The following is an 11,189-nucleotide window of genomic DNA, read 5'->3' on the forward strand; positions in this document are numbered from 1 at the left end:
GGCTTATGATTCAGTGAACAGATCTTTCACTTCCTTGGTTAAATTTCTTCCTTAGCGTGTTATCCGTTTGATTCAATTCTAAATGGGATTGTATCTTTGAGTTCTCTTCTGTTAGTTCATTATCAGAATATAGAAATACTACTGATTTTTGTAAGGTGACTTTGCACCCTGCAACTTTGATGTAGTTGTTGATTATTTATCATAATTTTCCAATGGATTCTTTAGGGTTTTCTACATATAAAATCATCTAATCTGCAAATAGTGAGAGTTCCACTTCTTCATTGCCTATTTGGATTCCTTTTATTTCTTTTTCTTGCCTAATTGCTCTGGCCCAAACCTCCAATACTATGTTGAAGAAGAGTGGTGAGAGTGACCACACTTGTCTTGTTCCTGTTTTCAGAGGGATGGCTTTCATTTTTTCTCCATTGAGTATGATGTTGGCTGTGGGTTTGTCATATATGGCCTTTAATATGTTGAGTTACTCTCCTTCTATAAACATTTCTTTTTGAGGAAAATTAGCCCTGAGCTAACTGCTGCCAATCCTCCTCTTTTTGCTGAGGAAGGCTGGCCCTGAGCTAACATCCATGCCCATCTTCCTCTACTTGATACATGGGACGCCTACCACAGCATGGCTTGCCAAGCAGTGCCATGTCTCCACCTGGGATCTGAACAGGCAAACCCTGGGCTGCTGAAGCTAAACATGTTTACTTAACCGCTGTGCTATGGGGCCTGCCCCTATATATATTTTATTGAGAGTTTTTATCATGAATGGGTGTTATATCTTGTCTAATGCTTTCTCTGTGTCTGTTGAGATTATTGTGTGGTTTTTATTCCTCATTTCGTTAATGTGGTGTATCACCTTGATTGATTTACAGATGTTGAACCATCCCTGTGTCTCTGGTATGAATCCCACTTGATCATGGTGTGTGATTTTTTTAATGTATTGCTGTTTTCAGTTTGCCAATATTTTGTTGAAGATTTTTGCATCTATGCTCATCAGTGATATTGGCATGTAATTTTCCTTGTTTGTGTTATCCTTGTCTTCTTTTGGTATCTGGGTGATGTTGGCCTCATAGAATGTGTTAGGAAGTGTTCTGGCTTCCTCAATTTTTTGGAATAGTTTGAGGATAGTTAATAAATCTTCTTTGAATGTTTGGTAGAATTCTCCATAGAAGCCATCTGTTCCTGTGCTTTTATTTTGGGGGAGGTTTTTGATTACTATTTCAACCTCTCTACTTGTGATTTGTCTATTCAGATTCTCTATTTCTTCTTGATTCAGTTTTGGTAAGTTGTAAGAGTCTAAGAATTTATTCATTTCTTCTAAACTGTCCAATTTGTAGGCGTATAGGTTTCCAAAGTATTCTTTTATAATCTTTTGTATTTCTGTGGTAGCCATTGTAATTTTTCCTTTTTCATTTCTAATTTTATCTATTTGAGACTTCTCTCGTTTTTTCTTAGTGAGTCTCCCTAAAGGTTTGTCAATTTTGTTTATCCTCCCAAAGAACCAGCTCTTTGATTCATCGATCCTTTCTACTGTCTTTTTTGTTTCAATATCATTTGTTTCTGCTCTACTTTTTCTTTTTTCCCTCCACCCACTGAGTATGGGCTTTATTTGTTCTTCTTTTTCTAATTCTGTTAGGAGAAGTTTAAGGTTGCTTATTGGAGATTTTTATTGTTTGTTAACATGGGCCTGTATTGCTATAAATTTCCATCTTAGGATCACTTTTGCTGCATCCCGTATAAGCTGGTCTGATGCATTTTCATTTTCCTTTGTCTATAGTATTTTTTGATTTCTCCTTTAATTTCTTTAATCATCCATTTGTTGTTCAGTAGCATATTGTTTAGTTTCCACATTTTTGTCCCTTTCCCAGCTTTTTTCTCCTAGTGGATTTCTAGTTTCATAGCATTGTGGTCAGAAAAGATGCTAGATATTATTTCAATCTACTTAAATTTATTGAGGCTTGCCTTATTTCCCAATATATGGTCTACCCTTGAGAATGTTACATGCGCACTAGAGAAGAATGTGTATTCTGCTGTTTTGGCATGGAGTGTTCTATATATATCTCTAAAGTCCATCTGGTCTTTTCATTTAATTCCACTATTTCCTTGTTGAATTTTTGTCTGGATGATCTATCCATTGATTTAAAAGGAGTGTTCAGGTCCATACTGTTATTGTGTTGTTGGTAATATCTCCTTTTAAGTTTGTTAACAGTTGCTTTATGTACTTTGGTACTCCTGTGTTGGGTGCATAAATATTTATAAATGTTAATTCTTCTTGGTGGAGTGTCCCTTTAATCATTATATACTGCCCCTCTTTGTGTCTCTTTACCTATTTTATCTTGACATCTACTTTGTCTGATACAAGTATGGCAACATCTGCTGTCATTTATTTGTCATTAGCATGGGATATCTTCTTCCATTGCTTCACTCTGAGACTGTGTTTGTCTTTGGGGCTGAGATGTGTTTCCTGGAGGCAGCATATTGTTGGGTCTTCTTTTTTCATCCATCCTACCACTCTGTCTTTTGATTGGAGAATTCAATCCATTTACATTTAGAGTGATTATTGATATATGAGGGCTTAATGCTCCCCTCTCATTGCTTATTTTCTGCATTTCCCTTTTTTCTCGTCCCATGTATTTTGGATTACCAATTGGGTTAAGTAGTTTTCTATGATGATTTTCTCCTTATGTCTCTGTTTTAATTATTTGTTTACTGATTACCATTAGGTTTATAGAAATATCTTATAGATGAGCTAGTGCATTTTTGATAGCCTTTTATTTCATTAGACTAAACCAATTCCATCTCTTTCCTCCTCCCCTTTTAGGTTATCATTGTCATATCTTTTTCCATCTTGCGTTGTGAGTTTGTGTTAAAGTGACAAGATTATATTTATTTTGGTGTTTTCCTTCCCTTTATCTTTAATGTTATAGTTAAGTGTTTACTAATCTGTTCTAATAGACAGCTGCATTTTCCTGATTATTGCCTACCTATTTATCTCCTGGCTCAGGGCTTTGTAGCCCCTTTCCTTTTATTTTTCCACTATGATGGCCTTACTGAGGATTTCTTGTAGGAATGTCATGTGGTGATGAACTCCCTTAGCTTTTGTTTATCTGGGAAACTTTTTATTTCTCTGTCATATCTAAAGGATATTTTTGATTGATAGACTATTCTTGGCTTAAAGTTTTTGTTTTTCAAAATTTTGAATATATCATTCCACTTTCTCCTAGCCTGTAAGGTTTCTGCTGAGAAATCCTCTGAAAGCCTGTTAGGGGTTCCTTTGTTAGTTGTTTTCTTTTGCCTTGCTTCCCTTAATATTTTCTCTTTGTCATTGACTTTTGCCAGCTTTACTAATATATGCCTTGGAGAAGGTCTTTTTACATTGATACAGTTAGGAAATATATTGGCTTATTTCACTTGCATTTCCAACTCCTTCCTCATGTTTGGGAAGTTCTCTGCTATTATTTCTTTGAACAAGCTTTCTGCTCCATTCTCCTTCTCTTATCCCTCTGGAATACCTATAATCCTTATGTTGCATTTCCTAATTGAGTCTGATATTTCTCAGATAATTTCTTCATTTCTTTTTAATCTCAGTTCTCTCTCCTCCTCCATCTGAAACATTTCTATATTTCTGTTCTCTAAGTTGGTAATTCAATCCTCCATAATATCAGCTCTATTGTTTAGGGAATCCAGATTTTTCTTCATCTCATTCATTGTGTTTTTCATCTCCACACAGTTCTGATTGGTTCTTTTTATAGTTTCAATCTCTTTTATGAAGAAGTTCCTCAATTCATTGAACTGCCTTTCTGCATTTTCTAGTTACTCGTTGAGTATTTTTTTAATGATAGTTATTTTGAATTCTCTGTCATTTAGGTTGTGAATTTCCATGCTGTTGGGGCTGATTGCTGGGTACTTGTCATTTTCCTTCTGTTCTTGAGATTTAATATCTTCATACAGCTTGATGGCCTGGATTTTTGTCTCCATCTCGTGATATTATCTTTTATTTTTTTTAGGAAGATTAACCCTGAGCTAACTGCTGCCAATCCTCCTCTTTATTCTGAGGAAGACTGGCCCTGAGCTAACATCCGTGCCCAGCTTCCTCCATGTTATATGTGGGACGCTTACCACAGCATGGCATGCCAAGCAATGCCATGTTCACACCCGGGATCTGAACTGGTGAACCCAGGGCTGCCAAAGTGGAACATGCACACTTAACTGCTGTGCCACTGGGCCGGCCCCTCATGATATTATCTGTTCACAGTTTCCAACTGCCACCACTGAATGGGGTCAGGCACTGTGTATTCTGAGCTTGCCACAATCTGCAGCTCCCTAGCTCAAAACAGACTCCTTTTCTGTTTGTGTGGCACTCTGGCCAGTTGCTGAGCTAGATCACTGGGCAGGGGGAGGGGCACTTTCTTTCACCTGTGTGATCCCCTCAGCTGCTGGCTACTTTTCTCTCTGTGCGGTGGTCTGTCTGATGGCAGAGCTGGAGTGCTGGGCAGGAGGAGGGGCACTTTCTGTTAAGATTTTTCTACTTTCTTTTAGTCCATTTTGGTAACCTATAATTCCCATGAAAATTATATACTTTAGTATATCCTGGAAATTTTAAAAATTGCATTTCAACGCACTGAGTCTTTACTTCTTTCTCTTGAAAGGCTGAAAGTCCATAGAGTGCATTTGTTTATATGTTCAATGAGAAAAGTGTAACTCCTGAATGTGCCTGGATCTTTGGGAAACAAAAGGAGGGTGTCCAGAAGAGAATATCTTATCAGGTTCCCATAAGATAAGTATCTTCATGTCTTCCAAAATGAGGAACTGTAGCTGTAGCATCTTTGGTCCCCTAAAGTGAGCAAAAATAGAAGTTTCACACTTTATTTTAATACCAAGAAAATGATGAACTGCACATAAATAAGGTAATGTGTTATTGACGATCAGAATTTGATTATAAAAATCTGTTTTGTACTAGTGAGTTGACCACAGTCTTCTGTGTTCCTAAAATACATGGCTGACAAAATAAAACTTGTTTACTTTTTACCTGTCTCTCTTTGGAAAAGTCTTTGTGTGTGACTGTGTGTGTTTGCATGTGTATGTGTGTGTGACAGGGACTGATTACCTCATACAGTCATGTGTTGCTTTATGGTGAGGATGCATTCTGAGAAATTCATTTTTAGGTGATTTCATCATTGTGTGAACATCATAGAGTGTACTCACACAAATCTAGATAATACAGACTTCTATACACCTAGGTTATATGGTATTAATCTTGTAGGATTACAGTCATTAATGTGGTCTGAATTGACCAAAATGCCATTATGTGACACATGACTGTATTTTTAAATATTCAATTTCTTGAGTTCTAAGATGAACTTTTCTTTCATATTTTAACATCCATGAAATTAAGATTTGTCTTACAATCAGTGAGTACATGTGATATGGAAATGCTTCATTTTTACTACTTAGCTGTCATTAAAGTGGCAAATACAGTTTACAGTGGATGACATTTTAAATTCTAATATGGTAAGTATAGTCAATATACAAAATGCTTGAGACTCCATCTCTGAGTCTCTTTTCATAAAGTCTAGGGGCACTTCAATTGATATCAAGTCATCTCACTATTAGCCAATTACATGTGGAATTTATGAGAGTGTTAAATTAGACCTTTACTTCAGATTTGAAGGTCGATTTCATCCTATACAGAGTTTTAAAGTGGTGACAGCTTGGGACTGGCTTCTCTAGCCCATTGCCCTTGTACTTGAGATTTGTGCATGGTGTGTTGCTCATTCTTAGGCTTTTGGGTGAAACATGTGGGCACCTTCCCTTGATTGAGCCCTGTCCCACCTCTGACCCTTTTTATTCATTTTTCTCTTTCTTTACCTTTTCAGTCCATACAGCCCCTTCATCTCCAATTGAAGCATTTCTCTTATATTAGTTTCCTACTACTCCTGTTACAAAATTACAAAGAGTTAGTTGTTTAAAACAACACAAATTTATTGTCCTAAAATTCTGTAGGTCAGAAATCTGACATGGGCCTCACAAAGCTAAAATCAAGGTGTTGGCAGGATGTATTCTTTTCTGGAGGTTCTAAGGCAGAACCCATTCTTCTCTTTTTCTAGCTTCTAGAGTCTAGCTACATTCCTTGGCTTGTGGATACTTCCGTCTTTAAAGCCAACCATGTCAACTCAAGTACTCCTCACGTTGCTCACTCTGACCTCCTCTTCTGTCTACCTCTTCCACTTTTGAAGGCCCTTGTGATTTTATTGGCCCTCTCCCAGATAATCCAGGGTAATCTCCCTCTTCAAGGTCAGCTCATTAGCAACCTTAATTCCACCTGCAACCTTAATTTCCTTTACTATCTAAATAGCATACTCACAGATTCTGAAGATTAGGATGTGAATATCTTTCTGGGGGGATTACTCTTCCTACTACAACTCCCTCTTACTCAGCTTCTGCATTTTTTGCAAGTCATTCTGAAATCTCAAAACTCTGAATGCTGGAAAATTTTTAGGAATACATTTGGCAGTAAACTCTGATCTGACATGAATTAATTTTGTTGCAAAATTTTATCTGAATTTATGTGACACCATGCACAGTTTTTATTTATTGCATGTTTGTGGAAATATTCATACATTTGCCTGCAGAAATATTAAAGTGTTTGTGTATCAGATGCTTCCCATGGGAGAAATTACGTAATACATAATACATGCACTGTATTATGTTTCTAAAATATAAGAAATTATAAATTAAAAAATCTAGCTGTTTTCAATAAATGAAAATGAAGGAATGCAGTCTTACATTATCATTATTATTATCATAATAATTAGCCTACTGCTACATTTCAATGAATCTGTTTACTTACTCAATCTTACTAGGATTTGTGCTCCAGAAGAAAGAGAGAGTAAAAAAATTCCATCCTCCCATATTTGATTGTCAGGTATTTCAAGTGTCTGTCTGGACATACTCAAAGCACTGGTTTATTGAAACTCCGAATGAATGAATTTGTACATTCATTTTCCATGAATATTGCAAAACACTCATTTTTCCTGGGATGTTTCTATTCTATGGTGTACATGGGTCTCAACAAATGTTATTGAATCTAACATTTGATTTGGTGTTCTCATAAAGACACACACAGATGCCCAGATCTTGAGTATAAGATTGCAGATACTGTGATTCAAATACTTCCATTTCCTTTGACTTCCATGATGAAGTATCTGTTCAAGAAATAGAGACAATTTTAAATACTAAAAACCAAGGAGGATCTCGTCAAGATGGCAGCACAGGCAGACTCTGAACTCACTTCCTCCCGCAAACACAGCCAGATCACAACTATTCTTGGAAAAATTATCCCAGACAGACAACTGAAATGTGGATAAAAAGAACACCCACAACAAGAAACTGTCCTGACTGAGGCAGAAGAGGGAGAAATTCCTTATAGAGAGAAAAAGAAGCCACCTTTGTGAGTGGTGGAGCTTCACAGCCAGCCAGATGGGAGCCATCCTAAGGTATGCAGTCTCCCTTGGAGAAGTAGGGCCCTTAGTAAGGGCACTGTACCACTATAAGCATCCTTCAGACTCAGCACAACTGAGATAAGTGTCCTACTATCTGGCTCCACTGGCTATTAACTGCAATGGGGAATAACCCCAGAAAAGCTATCAGAAGAAAGCTGGAAATATCCAGCTCTTAAAAGGCCCACACATAGATTCACCCATCTCAGACAGCAACCTAAAATCACCAGAAAGAAAGCTCCACAGTCCTTTGGTGAAAAGAGACTCACGTGGCAGGCTCTGGGTGCATCTCAGTGAGTGATGAGACCTCTCCAGAGACTGAGACATTAGTGGCAGCCATTGTTGTGACCAAGTACAGGAGAGCTGACATAGATGCTGGCAGATGCCATTGGCGTTCTTCCCCTGGCTTGTTAGTTCAAGGGTCTGCCACACCCCTGCACCCAATAAAGAGTGGATTTAATTCAGTTCATCCCGGGCAGGCAGCCCACTCTAGGGACTGGAACCACGTAACAACAAGCCCTCATGCTACTTGTCAGCCTGTGTAGACTGGGTACCTTAATCCTGTACAGACAGGCTGGTGTGTCCACCTCTGTGGAGCAGGGCCTGTGTGAGGACCAGGTGAACTGTGGGGGGCATTGGTGGAGTGGTGGGGGCATCTACAGTGGGGTTACAGAGTATGCTTCAGGAGATCAGGAAGTATTCATGAGCCAGGACTGTGTTTATGGTGTGTGTGGACTGGGGGCGAGGGGGGGGGCTTATCAGTGGCAGAAGACTTGTGCTTCACAAAAACCCACAAACAAGATTTGCCCCACCTTTTGAAGCCTGAAACAGTTGAGTGCTCCCCATGCCTAGGGCCTGTGCCCCCAGAACTGTGATTCTAAGAGAGCTGACAATAGCCTTGCAAGCCTGAGGCCTACAGCAACTGTTATCCCCTGAGCCTAGCAACCAACTACATTGGGTACCTACTCAAGTAACAGGAAAACTGCAACAAAAGTGTGCTATTAGATCTTGTTGCCAATGCTGCTGGGGCTCCCCAAACCCAATTTACAAACAGCTGGCCAGGGAGTCAAAGACTAGACTCCTTGAGTATCTGCAGTAAGAGCAACCCTGACACAGCAGAAGGACATAAATAGCACTCACAGCGGTCACTCATGGATCATTTGGACTGCTGATGAGAGGGAAGCACACTACTGGGCCTCTAAAGGCTTTTCTTACATAAAGCCACTTCTCCAAGATCAGTTGACATGGCTGACTCACCTAATACATAGAAATAAGCACAGAGAAAGAGGCATAATCAGTAGGCAAAGGAATACATTCCATGCGAAGGAACAGGACAACCCCCCTCCCAAAAAGAATTAAATGAAACAGAAATAAGCAATCTACCTGACAAAGATTTCAAGCAAAAACTCATAGGGATTCTCATAGATATTGGGAGAAGACTGGATGAACACACTGAGAACATCAACAAAAAATTAGAAAATCTCAAAAAGAACCAGTCAGAAATGAAGAATACAATACTGGAAATGAAAAATTCACTAGAGGGACTTAATAGCCGAGTAGATGATACAGAAAGGATCAGCAAGCTGGATGAAAGACTAGAGGAAATCACCCAAGCTGAACACATAAAAGAAAAAAGAATTTAAAAGAATGAGGACAGTCTAAGAGAACTTTGGGACCATATCAAGCACACTAACATTCGTATTATGTGTGTCCCAGAAGGAGAAGATAGAGACAAAAGGGCAGATAATCTATTTGAAGAAATAATAGATGAAAACTTTCCTAACCTAAGGAAGGAAACAGACACCCAAGTACAGGAAACACAGAGAACACCAAACAAGATAATCCCAAAGAGACCCACACCAAGACACATTATAGTTAAAATGTCCGCAATTAAAGATAAAGAGAGAATCTTAAAAGCAGCAAAGAAGGGCCATAAATGACATACAAAGGAAAGCCCATAAGGCTATTGGTGCTCTTCTCAGCCCAAACCCTAAAGGCTAGAAGAGAGTGGAATGACATATTTAAAGTGCTGAAAGGAAAAAAAGCTACAGCCAAGAATACTCTCTTCAGCAAGATTATCATTCAGAATGGAAGGAGAGATAAAGAGCTTCCCAGACATGCAAAAATTAAAGGAGTTTACTACTATGAAACAAGTTCTAAAAGAAATGCTGAAGGGACTTATTTAAGTGGGAAAGAGAAGATCACAAATAGGGATAAGAAAATTATCAAAAAACCAAACAGATAATAAAAATCTCTGGTAAAGGCAAAAATACAGTAAAGGCAGCAGATCAACCACCTCTGAAGATAATATGAGGGTTAAAAGACAAAAGTACTAAAATTACCTATTTCAACAATAAGAGGGTAATGAATAGACACACACAAAATAAGAAATTAGATATTATTTCAAAAACATAAAATGTGGGAGGAGGGGAGTAAGAGATTAGAGATTTTACAAGAGCTCAAGCTAAAGAGACTATCAACTCAATATAGATTGCTGTATATGTAGAATAGTATATGGGAACCTCATGGTAATCACAAATCAGAAACCTATAATAAGTGAACAAATAAGTGAGAGGAAAGAAATCAAACACATTACTAAAGAAAGCCATAAAACCGCAAGAGAAGGAGAATGAACAGAGAACTACTAAAACATCTAGAAAACGAAAAGTAACAAAATGGCAATAAATACATACTTATCAATAGCTACTTTAAATGTCAGTGGACTAAAGGCTCCAATCAAAAGGCATAGGGTGGCCAACTGGATAAAAAAAACAAGACTCATATATATGCTGCATATAAAAAACACACTTCAGACCTAAAGGCACTCACAAACTGAAAGTGAAAGGATGGAAAAAAATATTCCATGCAAATGGCAAAGAAAGCAAAGCAGGGGTAGCAATACTTATATCAGACAAAATAGATTTTAAAACAAAAACTATAACAAGAGACAAAGAAGGGCACTACATAATGATAAAGGGAACAAAGCAACAAGAAGATACAACACTTGTAAATATCTATGAAGCCAATATAGGAGCCCCTAAATATATAAAGTAATCATTAACAGACATAAAAGGAGAAATATGCAGTAACACAATAATAATAGAGGACTTTAACATTCCACTTACACCAATGGATAGGTTACCCAAACAGAAGATCAATGAGGAAACATTGGCCTTAAATGACACATTAGACCAGATTGACTTAGTAGATATATATATAGAACATTCCATCCCCAAACCACAAAATACATATTGTTTTCAAATGCACATGGGACATTCTCCAGGACTGATCACATATTAGGCTACAAAACAAGTCACAATAAATTTAAGAAAACTGAAATAATACCAAGCATCTTTTCAGACTACAAAGGTAAGAAACTAGAAATCAGCTACAGGAAGAAAATCAGAAAAGCCACAAAAATGTGATGAATAAACAAAATGCTACTGAGCAACGATTGGGTCAGTGAAATCAAAGGAGAAATAAAAAATACTGGCAGACAAAAGAAAATGAAAATACAACATGATAAAATCTATGAGGTACAGCAAAAGTGCTTCTAGGAGGGAAGTTTATAGCAATTCTGGCCTGCCTCAACAAACAAGAAATACCCCAAATAAACTAACAGTGCACCTAAAGGAAGTGGAAAAAGAAGAAGAAGACAAAGCCCCAAATCAGTAGAAGGAAGGAAAT

Source organism: Equus caballus, chromosome 12 (assembly GCF_041296265.1).
Source record: "Equus caballus isolate H_3958 breed thoroughbred chromosome 12, TB-T2T, whole genome shotgun sequence".
NCBI lineage: Eukaryota > Metazoa > Chordata > Mammalia > Perissodactyla > Equidae > Equus > Equus caballus.